The 6,388-nt window shown below is 35.5% G+C and overlaps 1 pseudogene; it reads right to left on the bottom strand.

Annotated features, from left to right (window-relative positions):
- Positions 1-5,090: 5,090 nt before the first annotated feature.
- Positions 5,091-6,160, bottom strand: LOC137765917 (heterogeneous nuclear ribonucleoproteins A2/B1 pseudogene; annotated as a pseudogene).
- Positions 6,161-6,388: the final 228 nt, after the last annotated feature.

The following is a 6,388-nucleotide window of genomic DNA, read 5'->3' as shown; positions in this document are numbered from 1 at the left end:
TGATGTCATTTTGTCCTGCTACTAGTGATATTAAATTTGATCATTTGGTAAAGGTCAAGTTCACCAAATTTCTCTTCTGTAGTATTATCTTTTCCCTTTATAATTCATAACTAATCTCTGTGGTAATATGTTGAGACCGTGCAACTATCCTGCTCCTCAACAATCTTAAACCCAATGGTTTTAGCATCCATTGAAGATTGATCCCTGAATCAATTCCTAAAATTTTGGTTGCAAAATGATGATTTTCCAATTTTATCACTCCTCCTATATTTATTAGATGACATTTTTCTATAAAAAAAGAGATTTTCCTTCACTCCCTTCTTCCTTGGCCCTTTGAAAATTAGCTAGTATTATTATAGCTCATGGATTCATTCCTTTTCCATGTATTATAAATCATTTCCATCATTATTTATTTTTGAGGCTCAAATTATCCTAAATTTAGCCAATGGAGCCTCTTCAAACAAGATTTTATGTCCTCTTGAAATACTCCTATCAACTTTTGAGAACGTTTACTCTCTGACATAACAAAATGCACCAGACCCACCTTGTTTCCCTGGACACAGACCCAGAGCCAGCCATTATCCAAGGAGCTCTGGCTCCTTTTAGAGAATGGTACTTATAAAAGTCAAGATCTAGGTGCTAAGTATGCTCACTGCTACTGAGGTACTATTGCTATTAGTTTTATCAGTGGACAGAGCTAGGAAATATGTATCTTAAAAAGCATTAACTCATATTGATAACTTCAATTAAACACTTCTAGTGTTCTTCCTTTCCTCCCACTCCACATTTACAACTTCCTTTTTCCACAGTTGGAAATGAATGTTGTACCATCAATACCAATATATGTACTTATTTGTTCACTTGTAAAATGTTTGAGAAACAGTTTCAGACTTACTACACCCATACTACCACCACTAACTAATTGTATTAAAGGTCAAGATTTCCTTTTGTCCTTGGAATTTATCCCACTGGGAATATAGTCAGAGTATGATCAATTTGATATGCAATTATATATTTTCTCATATTTGCATTCAATTTTAGAGTTTTTGCAGTTCTTTGTTGAATTAATATTTCTTGAATATGAAAATAATAACATGGTTCAAGTCAAATCTATATAAAAATGCTCAACAAAGTTTCATTCTTTTTCCTATTTTTTCTAATCTGTTTCTACATATCTTCTGTAGGTAACAAATTTAATCATTCTCTGGTTTATCCTTCCTGTGTTTATTTTACAAAAATAAGTAGATACGTCTCCATAAACACAAACATACACATTTTTATTTTCCCTTCTTTCTTTTCACAGATATATACACCATATTTCTGCTTAAACTATATCACTTAGAGTTTTTTTTATTCTTTTTATATTTGTGTATTATTTAATTCTGTGGATATACTTTTGTTGATTAGCCTAATCACCAATTATTGGATATATAGGTAACTTTCCAATAATTTGTTGCTATAAATAATGTCATAATGAGTAAGTAATGCATTTTGTATGAGTGTGTTACTAAAGGCGTACCTTTAGGGTAAATTTCTAGAACTGATTTCTAGGTCAAAGGGTGTGCAGTTTTGTTATATATTGCCAAATTTTCCCCCATAGGAGTTATACAATTTAACATTTCTAGCATCAATATAAAAAAGTACCTATTTCCCCACAGTCTGAGCAATAACAAAGTGTGTAGTCAAACTTTTAAAATTTTCCCAATCTAATCAGAAATGAAGCTTTAATTCAAGGTAGCTTTAATCACATTTATAGTAGTATGGATGAAGTTGTACATCTTTTCAAGAATTTAAAGACCATTTTCTCATATCTTATGCTGCTAGGTCTTTGTCTCCTTATTTCTTTCCTTTTTTTAAGGACTTGCTATTTCTTGATTTCTTATAATTCTTTATATTTTTCAGAAGTTAGCTCTTAGGATAAATGTTATACAAACATTTTCTCCCAGTTTGTAATTTATATTTTAATTATATTTTTGGCTCTTTATTTTCTAGGTAAAAATTGCTTCTTTATGTTTTATATTTACCGGTCTAATAAAAGAAATTGCATCAGGATTTTGAGACTCAAGTAGAAAGCTTTGCCTTTATCCAGATTATAAGGAAATGTATCCATGTTTTCTTCTACTCCATATATGGTTTCTTTAAAAAAAGAGAGATTTGGACTTCTGATACTTTTGGAGTTCACTTTTGTGTAATCTATGAAATATAAATTTGATATTACTCTTCCAAATGACTATGCAGATGGCCAGTTGCATTTATTAATAAGCCAATATTTTCTACAGTGACTAAGGTGTCATCTTTATCCTATTGTATTTGGGTTTATTTCAGAACTTTCTATTCTGTTCTACTGTTCTTTCCATCCATTAATATGCCAATACATAACTGTTTTGATTATAGAAAGTTTATAATATGTTTCAGTATCTGATAAGTATGCACTGCCCTGTCACTCTATGCTCTTCTCCAAGATTTCATCATTATTCTTGCATGTTTACTTTTCCACGTGAATTTTTCCATATTAACTTCTGTAGCTACAAATTTAAATTATGTGAATTTTTATTGAAATTGCATTAGGCTCATATATTAACTTAAAGAAAAATGACATGCATATGATATTGAACCCAAAAACAAGGAATGTTTTTGATTTTGCAAATCTACATTTGTGTCTTTCGTGTTTTTTCCTAAGCCTTTTTTATATTTTGTTGCAGTTTAAAAGGGATTCTTTCCTATTATATCTTTTTTACTGGCTATTGTTTGTGCAGTTGAAAGCTATTGGTTTTTCTATGTTAATTTTTATATCCTATTACTTAATAGAATGTTTATTATATGAGTTTTTTTTTTCATAACTTATTCCCTTGCATTTTCAGAATACTGTCAAATATTTGCAAATAGGTGTAGTTTTCCTTCTTCTTTTCCATTTTGGTCTATATTCCCATACAATGTTAAATAATAGTGGGGAAATAGGCATCTATGCCTTGTTCTTGATCTCAGTATGATTGCTTCTATCATGTGCGTGTGTGTGTGTGTGCATGTGTGCGTTCTTATTCCATTAAATATTATCAGATAAATGGGTATCCACTGTGTCAAGCCTTTCTGAGTAACTATGATTTTTCTCCCCGGAATTAATATGAAGAAATTGTCTTCATTGATATGAAGATATATGTTAATAGATTTGCAAATATTAAGACATCCTTACGTTTTAAGAATAAATCTCACTTGGTCATAATGTATTATTTTCCTATATAACTGTTCAATTCCGTTTGCCAATATTTTATTTAGCATATTTACATTAATGTTCACAAGGAATATTTGGGGATTTTTTTGTCTTGTTTTGTTTTCTGCTATCATCAGATTCAGGAACTAATGTTATATTTGTCTCATGATGTAATGTGAAAGTTTTTGTTCACATCTGAAGCTCGAGAAAAATTTATATAGCATTAGGATCATCTAGATGGTAACCATTTCATACAATGCCCCTTTGGAAACACCTAGACGGGGTACTTTTGTTGGGGGAATTTTTTTTTTTTTTGATCTTTCACTATTCTCCTGTGAAACTAGTCTATTTCACCTCTTTCTGCAATAGAATTATTTTTACTTAATTGAACGTTCCTAAGAAAATTTATCTCTTACTTAAGTTTACAATGTATCTGCATAGAGTTACACAAAGTATTCTGCTATGACATTTATTATTTCTCTGTCTCTCTAGCTATTTTTTCTTGTAGTTACTTATTTTGTATATATGTGATTTATTGCTTTCTTTATTAGGTTACATGTCTATTTTTGTTAACTTTTTAAAAAATAACTTTTTTTTTTTACCATAATAGCAAATAATCAAACTATAATATGGACTAAGGAACTGAATAGACATTTATCCAAAAAAGACAAACAAATGACCAATAGGTACATGACAAGTTACTCAACATTACAAAAGATGTAAGGTACAGGATGACCAAAATTAGCACAGCTGTAGGATGTATATCAAAGTTGTTAAGGCAGTAAATCCTACAAATATTCATCGCAAGAAGAAAAACTTTTTTCTGGTAATCATTTCATAATGTATGTAAGTCATATCACTACCCTGCAAACTCTGATATCATAAAACAAGAAAAATATTTAAAAGGTAAAAACTAAAAGTGCAAAATTATCAAAGAGGACAAACTACCACTGTTTTACCTTTAGAATTATTTTATTAAATCTTAAAGGTACAACAGTTTCTTAACTCTACACATGAACTAATTTTCTTTAGAAGAATGATGTTGTGTCTCATTACACCATGATTCTAGCTAATAGCTTTTCAAAATTTTGCAAAAAATCTTGAAAAAGGATTCAAATATCACCCAAAACTTCGAAATTTAACATTATCAAAGGGGATGCTTCCACATTCTTTTTTTTTTTTTTTTTTTTTTTTTTGTGAATGGCAGAGATATAAGATGGGAAGAACCTGAGGGTTTTTTTTTGTTTGTTTGTTTGTTTGTTTTTTAATTAATAGCTACTTTATTTATTCATTTTTGGCTGTGTTGGGTCTTCTTTTCGTGCGAGGGCTTTTCTGTAGTTGCGGCAAGTGGGGGCCACTCTTCATCGTGGTGCGGGGGCCACTCTTCATCGCGGTGCGCGGGCCTCTCACTATTGCCACCTCCTTTGTTGCGGGGCACAGGCTCCAGACGCACAGGCTCAGCAGTCGTGGCTCACAGGCCCAGTTGCTCCGCGGCATGTGGGATCTTCCCAGACCAGGGCTCGAACCCATGTCCCCTGCATTGGCAGGCAGATTCCCAACCACTGAGCCACCAGGGAAGCCCCCACATTCTTACAGAGACCACTGGAGAGACAACAATTCAAAAGCTAAGAAACGGTCTCAAAAGCATTTTTTCATACAATCTTTCCTCCACAGGAAGGTATTGTTCTTACATAATCGAGTCTACTCACAAAATGGCTCTCTGTACCTGCTCTGGTGTCTTCTGCCATATCACTGCATATTTATGCATGACTGAGGTAAGAGTTTCCTGAACACCGTTATTTCGAGAACTTAAAGCTCTTCTGTTACCTCTGGGCTCTCAACGTCTCCTATTTATACAGTCAAGCCCACGGCAAATAGAAGCTCAGTATCGGCTGGTCTCTGCATAATGCCCACGTCTTCCACCGCCTCCTGGACCATAGTTTCCTCCACCGTATGATCCTCCCACGTTCCTACTATACCACTCAGTTTTCCACTCTTCAGTAAATGGTACTTAGAAGGTTTCTGCTTATAATTTCCCAAATCACTGTAATTACGACTTCCATAATTTCTTCTTCCATAGCTGTCAAAACCACCTCTGGATCCCCCATCCAGGTTGCCATATCGAGATCCTCTACCACCGTATCCTCCTCATCCTCCTCCATAACCAGGGCTAACCCCCAAATTGCCACCTCCAGATCCTCCTCCACACCCATGATAGCCATCCCCAAATGTATGTCCTCTTCTATATCCATCAGCTCCCCATCCAAGTTTCCTTCCTCATCCTGGTCCTGCTCCAACATTTCCACCACCACCAGGCGAGTCTCCAAAACTGACGTTGCCTCCTCTTCCACCTCTAGAACTTTGGACTCCCTGCATTTGAGGTCGAGACAAGGCCTTTCTTACTTCTGCATGATGACCATTGATGCTATGGTCTTTCTGCAACACAAGCTTATCCACGGTATCATGGTCATTAAAAGTAACAAATCCGAAGCCTCTTTTCTTTCCAGACCCCCTAGCAGTAATTATCTCAATAGCATCGATTTTTCCATATTTCTCAAAGTAATCTCTAAGATGATGCTCCCCAGTATCTTCTTCAGTTCCACCAACAAACAGCTTCTTCACAGTGACAAGAGCCCCCGGCTTTCCATAGTCCTCTCTTGGGACAGCACGTTTGGGCGCAACCGTTTTCCCATCAATGGAATGAGGTCTGGCAGCCATCGCAACATCCACCTCAGCCATGGATGAAAACGTGACAAAACCAAATCTTCCTGGTTTTTGGCTGGCAGGATGCCTTATTAACACACAGTCTGTAAGGTTTTCCCCTTGCTTGTAGTAGTTCCTCAGACTTTCTTCCATGGTTTCAGAGCTTAAGCCACCAATAAAGAGTTTACAGAATTGTTCCTTTTCTTTCTTATTCCTCTCCAAAGGAACAGATGTTGACGTTTTCTTCATCGCAGGCTGAACTCGCTTGAGCCATTTTCCCGAAGCTGAGGGGGATGAGGGAGATCTCCAAAGACTAACATGGACCGGAGGGTCCCGACCCCGCGGTGAGAACCGAACCTCCGCTGCTCCAGCAACAAGACCTGTAGGAGCACCTCCACCAGGGACCTGGTGATGTTGCTGCTGCTCTGGAGCCGCTGCCGCCCTTGAACCAATTTGAGCAACTTTCAGTTTTTCTGC

The sequence above is a fragment of the Eschrichtius robustus genome, chromosome 6 (assembly GCF_028021215.1).
Source record: "Eschrichtius robustus isolate mEscRob2 chromosome 6, mEscRob2.pri, whole genome shotgun sequence".
NCBI lineage: Eukaryota > Metazoa > Chordata > Mammalia > Artiodactyla > Eschrichtiidae > Eschrichtius > Eschrichtius robustus.
Note: the sequence above shows the minus strand (reverse complement) of the source record. Positions and strands in the feature narration are given on the sequence as shown.